At 43.9% G+C, this 8,571-nt stretch overlaps 1 pseudogene; it reads left to right on the forward strand.

Moving 5' to 3' along the window:
• The first annotated feature begins 316 nt into the window (after window positions 1–316).
• LOC115480165 lies at window positions 317–2,114 on the forward strand (annotated as a pseudogene).
• Window positions 2,115–8,571: the final 6,457 nt, after the last annotated feature.

The raw sequence follows: 8,571 nt of genomic DNA on the forward strand, positions 1-8,571 counted from the left end.
AGGGTATTTATACCATATGTATGGGCGGGAATCCGCTAATTCTTTGCTTTCTTTTTAAAGCGTTGCTATTGGATGGCCGGGTCACGCACGTCATCGTGGCGTATATTCAAGGGGTGTGGCTAGAAGATCCTTTGTCCACGGAAAACTACCGTTACAGGTAAGAAACTAAGATTTTTCGTCCAACCTCCTAGCGCCTTCTATTGGTGGCTTGCTGGTCATGACTGCCGGTCCCGCCCCTGATGTCATTTCCGGCTGCGTCTGCGCGCTAATAGACAAACTACTTCCTTTTTCTTCTTTGTCTGCCGACGTCCGACGATAGAGACCTTGGGCTTTGTTGTGGCACGTGAACAATGTCTCTGGCAGACGAGTTGCTAGCTGACCTGGAGGAGGCAGCCGAGGAGGAGGAAAACTTTGCAGATGAAGAGGATGAGCTGGCCATTGAGGATGTACAGGAGGAAATGCAGATGGACCTTAATGTGGACTCTGTGAAGAGTATCGCCAAGTTGTGGGACAGCAGAATGTTTGCTGAGATCCTGGAAAAGATCGACGAGTATGTCTCCAAGCAGCCAAAGTCCTCTGAAGTGATGGGACCTGTAGAGGCGGCTCCTGCATCATCGTGGATGCAAATAATCTGACGGTGGAGATCGAGAATGAGCTGAATATTATTCACAAGTTTATCCGGGATAAATATTCCAAGCGGTTTCCAGAGCTGGAGTCATTGGTTCCCAATGCTCTGGACTACATCAGAACAGTGAAGGAGCTGGGGAACTGTTTGGACAAATGTAAGAACAATGAGAAACTGCAGCAGATACTGACCAATGCCACCATCATGGTCGTGAGTGTGACTGCCTCCACCACGCAAGGGCAGCAGCTGACGGAAGAGGAGCTGGAGCGTATTGAGGAGGCCTGTGACATGGCGCTGGAGCTGAACCAGTCCAAACACTGCATTTATGAGTACGTGGAGTCCCGCATGTCTTTCATTGCTCCTAACCTGTCCATCATCGTCGGAGCCTCCACTGCTGCCAAGATCATGGGAATTGCAGGAGGTCTCACCAATCTCTCGAAGATGCCTGCCTGTAATGTGATGCTGCTGGGGGCACAGAGGAGAACCTTGTCTGGTTTCTCCAGCACTTCAGTGCTGCCCCACACAGGGTACATCTATCATAGTGACATCGTGCAGTCTCTGCCCCCTGATCTGCGCAGGAAGGCTGCCCGTCTGGTTGCTTCCAAGTGTACATTGGCAGCAAGGGTGGACAGCTTCCATGAGCACCCCGAGGGAAAGGTTGGTTATGACCTGAAGGAAGAGGTCGAGAGGAAGTTTGACAAGTGGCAGGAGCCACCTCCGGTGAAGCAGGTGAAACCGCTGCCAGCACCACTGGATGGACAGAGGAAGAAGCGAGGTGGGCGCAGGTACCGGAAAATGAAGGAGCGCCTGGGGCTGACCGAGATCCGGAAGCAGGCCAACCGGATGAGCTTTGGCGAGATTGAAGAGGATGCGTACCAAGAAGACCTAGGGTTCAGCCTGGGACACCTGGGAAAATCGGGGAGTGGCAGGATCCGACAGGCACAGGTGAACGAGGCCACAAAGGCCCGAATCTCCAAAACACTGCAGCGCACTCTACAGAAGCAAAGCATGGTGTATGGAGGGAAATCGACCATCCGGGACCGCTCCTCGGGGACAGCATCCAGTGTGGCCTTCACGCCCCTGCAGGGCTTGGAGATTGTGAATCCGCAGGCGGCCGAGAAGAAGGTGGCTGAAGCGAATCAGAAATATTTCTCCAGCATGGCTGAGTTCCTGAAAATCAAAGGGATGAAAAATAGCCCCATGCAAAAGTGAAGTCCACCTATGGGGTTCAATGGAGACACACTGCCAGCTTCTGGTGTTAGTCCAGGAGGGGGACAGTGTAAAACAAAACCTTATAAGAATAGATATAATTTTAACAAAATCCACTCTTTATTAATTTTTTAACTCCATCATTATTTAAAATCCATATTTTACATTGTCCATTCCAGTTGTATTCATGTTCTTCCAAAAGTCTATATCATAACTTAAAGCTATTATAGCTCATTGTCCATCAGTTCTTTATACAAAAAAAGTCCTTTCTTGCAGCTCTACACAGTGCTGTGTTTCACCAACGGCATCCTCAGGAGCTGTTTAAACATCACATTAGCACAGCGATATATCACTCAGATTCATCCATTGTATATATAACAACTGCAATGGCTGTGAATACATGTTACACCATCAGTCTCATATCTATTAATTTCAACATTCTAGTTCATATACATATCAGATTTACTTACAATAACAACTTTTTCATGCAAACAGTGGTACGTTGGTCAAACTAAGAGAAAGGTAAAAATTAGAATAAGGGAACATCTGAGTAATATCAGGAGAGGAAATGCAGAGGCACCTTTGGTAAAACATTGGCTAGATATAAAACATACGTTAGATGATTTAAGATATTCCGTTTTAATAAAGATAGAGATGGGAACCAGAGGTGGTGATATAAGTCAGAGACTATTAATCACTGAACAAAGGATTATATTCACTTGGAGAACGTTTTTCCCGTATGGGTTAAACAAAGTTGTTGAATGGACTGAAGTAATTTAACACCAGGCAACAGTAATTTACTTAATGGATTGATTGATGACAGCTGCGACGAGTGGCTCGTAAAGAAGATTTAAATAGGGTAGAGAGTATTCTGTTGCATATGGCTTGTTTGCTTCCTACTGACTGGAGGGGCACGGGATGAATCCACCGAATGGATCTCCTGTCTGAGGGATAGTGCCAAAAGGAGTTTGATGAAAAAGTTGTTGTTGTAAGTAAATCTGATATGTATATGAACTAGAATGTTGAAATTAATAGATATGAGACTGATGGTGTAACATGTATTCACAGCCATTGCAGTTGTTATATACAGTGGTGGAAATAAGTATTTGATCCCTTGCTGATTTTGTAAGTTTGCCCACTGACAAAGACATGAGCAGCCCATAATTGAAGGGTAGGTTATTGGTAACAGTGAGAGATAGCACATCACAAATTAAATCCGGAAAATCACATTGTGGAAAGTATATGAATTTATTTGCATTCTGCAGAGGGAAATAAGTATTTAATCCCTCTGGCAAACAAGACCTAATACTTGGTGGCAAAACCCTTGTTGGCAAGCACAGCGGTCAGACGTCTTCTGTAGTTGATGATGAGGTTTGCACACATGTCAGGAGGAATTTTGGTCCACTCCTCTTTGCAGATCATCTTTAAATCATTAAGAGTTCTGGGCTGTCGCTTGGCAACTCGCAGCTTCAGCTCCCTCCATAAGTTTTCAATGGGATTAAGGTCTGGTGACTGGCTAGGCCACTCCATGACCCTAATGTGCTTCTTCCTGAGCCACTCCTTTGTTGCCTTGGCTGTATGTTTTGGGTCATTGTCGTGCTGGAAGACCCAGCCACGACCCATTTTTAAGGCCCTGGCGGAGGGAAGGAGGTTGTCACTCAGAATTGTACGGTACATGGCCCCATCCATTCTCCCATTGATGCGGTGAAGTAGTCCTGTGCCCTTAGCAGAGAAACACCCCCAAAACATAACATTTCCACCTCCATGCTTGACAGTGGGGACGGTGTTCTTTGGGTCATAGGCAGCATTTCTCTTCCTCCAAACACGGCGAGTTGAGTTCATGCCAAAGAGCTCAATTTTTGTCTCATCTGACCACAGCACCTTCTCCCAATCACTCTCGGCATCATCCAGGTGTTCACTGGCAAACTTCAGATGGGCCGTCACATGTGCCTTCCGGAGCAGGGGGACCTTGCGGGCACTGCAGGATTGCAATCTGTTATGTCGTAATGTGTTACCAATGGTTTTCGTGGTGACAGTGGTCCCAGCTGCCTTGAGATCATTGACAAGTTCCCCCCTTGTAGTTGTAGGCTGATTTCTAACCTTCCTCATGATCAAGGATACCCCATGAGGTGAGATTTTGCATGGAGCCCCAGATCTTTGTCGATTGACAGTCATTTTGTACTTCTTCCATTTTCTTACTATGGCACCAACAGTTGTCTCCTTCTCGCCCAGCGTCTTACTGATGGTTTGTAGCCCATTCCAGCCTTGTGCAGGTGTATGATCTTGTCCCTGACATCCTTAGACAGCTCCTTGCTCTTGGCCATTTTGTAGAGGTTAGAGTCTGACTGATTCACTGAGTCTGTGGACAGGTGTCTTTCATACAGGTGACCATTGCCGACAGCTGTCTGTCATGCAGGTAACGAGTTGATTTGGAGCATCTACCTGGTCTGTAGGGGCCAGATCTCTTACTGGTTGGTGGGGGATCAAATACTTATTTCCCTCTGCAGAATGCAAATAAATTCATATACTTTCCACAATGTGATTTTCCGGATTTAATTTGTGATGTGCTATCTCTCACTGTTACCAATAACCTACCCTTCAATTATGGGCTGCTCATGTCTTTGTCAGTGGGCAAACTTACAAAATCAGCAAGGGATCAAATACTTATTTCCACCACTGTATACAATGGGTGAATCTGAGTGATATATCGCTGTGCTAATGCGATGTTTAAACAGCTCCTCAGGACGCCGTTGGTGAAACACAGCACTGTGTAGAGCTGCAAGAAAGGACTTTTTTTGTATAAAGAACTGATGGACAATGAGCTATAATAGCTTTAAGTTATGATATAGACTTTTGGAAGAACATGAATACAACTGGAATGGACAATGTAAAATATGGATTTTAAATAATGATGGAGTTAAAAAATTAATAAAGAGTGGATTTTGTTAAAATTAAAAATATATCTATTCTTATAAGGTTTTGTGTCACATAGTTGGTGGAATAGTCAACAAAATTGTTCCCTTGTGATAGTTTATATCTGGAGACAGTGTAAAAGCCAGAACTGCGGGATCCCTGGGATCTTCCGGATCTAAGTACTACCTTAAGACGAGCGCGTCTTTGTTTTGACGGCCGCCGCTACTTGCAGTATGCAGCCATCACCAGTCATAACCCAGCGCTGCGGTTCTCTATTCCCCTCTTTCCGTGGCAAATCTTCAAGGAGGTTAAACCAAGGCAGTTTAATAGAGTGGAGTGGAAGTGAGCCTATCTAGTCCACTGTAAGTAAGGAAGACAGTTGATTGTTCTCTGTTTCCACTCCCCCCCGCACAGCCGTCATTGCTGTTCACTCAAAACACAGCAAGCAGACCTGTGAGCTGCTGTATTCATGTTGTGGTATTTTTTTTGTTAGTCCATCTGTAACAAGTCTAACATTGTTTTTGTTGGATAGACAATGCCTTATAAGATGGATGAGAAAAGACATAATTGAATATAACTAAAACAACTTCAAAAAGTGGTGTTATAAGTCCAAATAAAAATAAATATTTTGTTTCATGCCGATCTCTTGTTTAAACATAACTACTTGGGCTATACGCCCCTAATGCGGTCCATTGGTTTTCTTATGTTTTGTTCTTGTGATGACTTATACTGTGCCAAAACTGAAAACAGAGATAAGAGTTGAGGTTAAATGAGGGGACTTGGGATGAGCTTATCTGGTCCACAGGAGATGGTATGACTATAACGTTGAAGCCAGTCCCCCTGCAGCAGCCATCTCCGTTTGTCAAAAACAATAGCAAAGTAGATTTGCGTTCTCTCTTGTTAGGGGATGGGGGTGGGGTGGGGGAGAAGATCTAAGAGGAGTTGTGGTGGCTGAGGTTATTTTCAAGGGTCTATGAAGGGGGGAGTGTTATTGTCAAAATATATTTGTCAGTACAGTGCAATCCGCTTAAGTGCAAGGGTCTGGGACCAAAGAAATACATGTAGTTAACTGGAGCGTGACCCAAAGAAGCTTGAAATCTGACAAACGTGTACTGTTTATTATACGTACAGTATACAGTCTCCGTTAACTGACGTTAGGCTTATTTGAAGTAATCAACTAATGTGTCTGTGAGGTGGTAAAAACTGTCATAGCACTGACATCCTGTGGCCTCCAGATAGGCCCGCACGGTGTTGAGACTCTCCAGCACTCTTGCAAAAGTGACAGGAGGTTGTTGAATTTCGTCAGCATGTGCCTCGCTGCTCATTTCATCATCTGTTTCATCATCAGCCGTTGCCTTCGTGTAGGCGCATATCTTGACATCAGTGCTGTCGGCAGCTGTTTGTAGATCCTAATCAACAGCTACGTAGTGATGAAACTCCTCTTCAGTAACACCGGCTGGGATGTCAATAGCCTGTTCATCTGATGGGTTTGCAACAGCTGCATCCGTTTTGGCCCTCACCACATCCTTAACAAAGCTTGCCCGCTTGTAGCAGCTCACAATGGTTGCCTGCGTAACATGATTCCAGGCTTCTTTCTGCATATGTAGGGAATCCAACAGTGATAGATTACGAGCCAGTTCAACAGCACATTTATCCTTGCCAGTCTGATCATCCATACGCTCATCAGACAATGTAGCACAAGAGCCCGATAATGTTTTTTGAAATTGGCTATTATGCCCTGATCCATAGGTTGAATCAGAGAGGTAGTGTTTTTGTGGCAGGAAGACCACCTTGATGTTAGACAGCCTGACATCATCACTGTGTGCAGCACAATTATCACAAAGCAACAAAATCTGACGCTTTTGTGCCCGCATTCTAGTGTCTAACTTCTTTAGCCACTGCTTCCAAATTTCCCCAGTTGTCCATGAATTTGCGTTAGCCTTGTATGACACAGGAAGTTGCTTAACATTCTTGAAGCAACGGGGCTGTTTGCTCTTTCCAATGACAAGTGATTCCAACTTCTCACTACCATCCATATTGCAGCAAAGGAGTACTCCAGAAGCTGCTTTGTTATTTCCAGTGCTGTATTGTGGTTTTCATTGTAGCGCTAGATGCCTGCGTTTTTCTTCATGATGACATTAAACATAGTTCTCTATAAAAAATACTGTGAGTTTTTTTTTAATTTGACAGAAATGTCATTTATTTTAAAGGTTCCCCTATGAACATATAACAACGTTTTAAATCAGCAAAACAGCATTAAAAATTATTGAACTGCTAGACACAGCAGAAACCCTTTTTGCATACACCCAAAACTTTCTGGAAGGGCTGCTTACACCTAGATCCAGCTGTATTCAATGTCTGAGGGGCAGCATACATCTCAGTCCAGCTCTGTTTCTCATCAGAAGGGCCGCATACACCAGGATCCTGGTGTATTTTTGATCAGAAGGGACGAATACACCAGGATCCTGGTCTATATAGCTTAATCATTGTGTGTATATATATCATTGTGTATTCTTAGGTCTTAGAACCTCTAATAAAAGTCTCATTTACTTAATACGAATCTAAAAGAATCCACAGTAATTACTGAGTAGTCTGTGTCAGTAAAGCAGGCTGTAAAAACCAGGGCAAGACACTAAAGTGCGCCAAATTTTTATATGACTGATGCAGTGACAATGCAGGTGCATTGACAAAATGGCATCTGTGAGGGGAATGCCTTGAATACTGTGTGCAATTCTGGTCACCGCATCTCAAAAAAGATATAATTAGAAAAGGTACAGAGAAGGGTGATGAAAATAAAGGGGATGGGACAACTTCCCTGTGAGGAAAACCTAACACGGCTAGGGTTCTTCAGCTTGGAGAAAAGACGGCTGAGGGGAAATATGATAGAGGTCTATAAAATAATGAATGGATTGGAACAGGTACACATGAATCGCTTGTTTACTCTTCAAAAATACTAGGACTGGGGGTACGCAATGAAGCTAAAAAGTAGTAAATTTAAAACAAATCAGAGAAAATATTTCTTCATTCAATGTGCAATTAAACTCTGGAATTCATTGCCAGAGAATGGTAAAAGCAGCTATGGGGTTTAAAAAAGGTTTGGATAGTTTCCTAAAAGAAAAGTCCATAAGCCATTATTAAAATGACTTAGGGAAAATCCACTGCTTATTTCTTAGATAAGCAGCATAAAATGTATTGTACTTTCTCCGAGGACAAGCAGGCTGTCATATTCTCACGTTTGAGTAGACGCCGATCCGCTTAGTCCAGTCTGTCATTTATGCCCAAGTAAAAAAACAGAGCTTTGTGAAATGCGAACTGCGCTCCACTGCGCATGCGCGAGTGCCTTCCTGCCCACTGTGAGAACGCGGTTCCCTCAGTGTCTCTTCACGCGCTTTTTTCAGTGTCTCTTCACACGTTTGGTTTTTGAGCTTTTTGATTGCCTTTAGCCTTTTTTCTTACTGCTTTAACCTTGTTTCTTAAAAAAAAAAGTCCCTTTATTTTTATTAGTTTCTTTTGCCTGTGTTTAAGTTTTCTTTATTTTTTGATGTGGGCTGCCTTTAGGTTCTGACTCTGGTTGGGAACTCTCTATTTCGTGCCTTTGCCCCTTTTTCAGGCACCATCAAGCTGTTTGATTTGGCTGGCAAGGTCTTACTGTCCATGTACACAGACTCCCAGTGGCTTCAGGTGTTGCATCTTGGGAAAAGACACCCATTCTTGGTGTCTGCAGTGTCTTGGGCCCAACCACAGCCCTTCTAACTGTGTTGTGTGTGTTTGTATGAAGAAGAGGACCCAGGTTTCTGGGAGGCTCAACGCGAGATGATTTTTGG

Source organism: Microcaecilia unicolor, chromosome 11 (genome assembly GCF_901765095.1).
Source record: "Microcaecilia unicolor chromosome 11, aMicUni1.1, whole genome shotgun sequence".
NCBI lineage: Eukaryota > Metazoa > Chordata > Amphibia > Gymnophiona > Siphonopidae > Microcaecilia > Microcaecilia unicolor.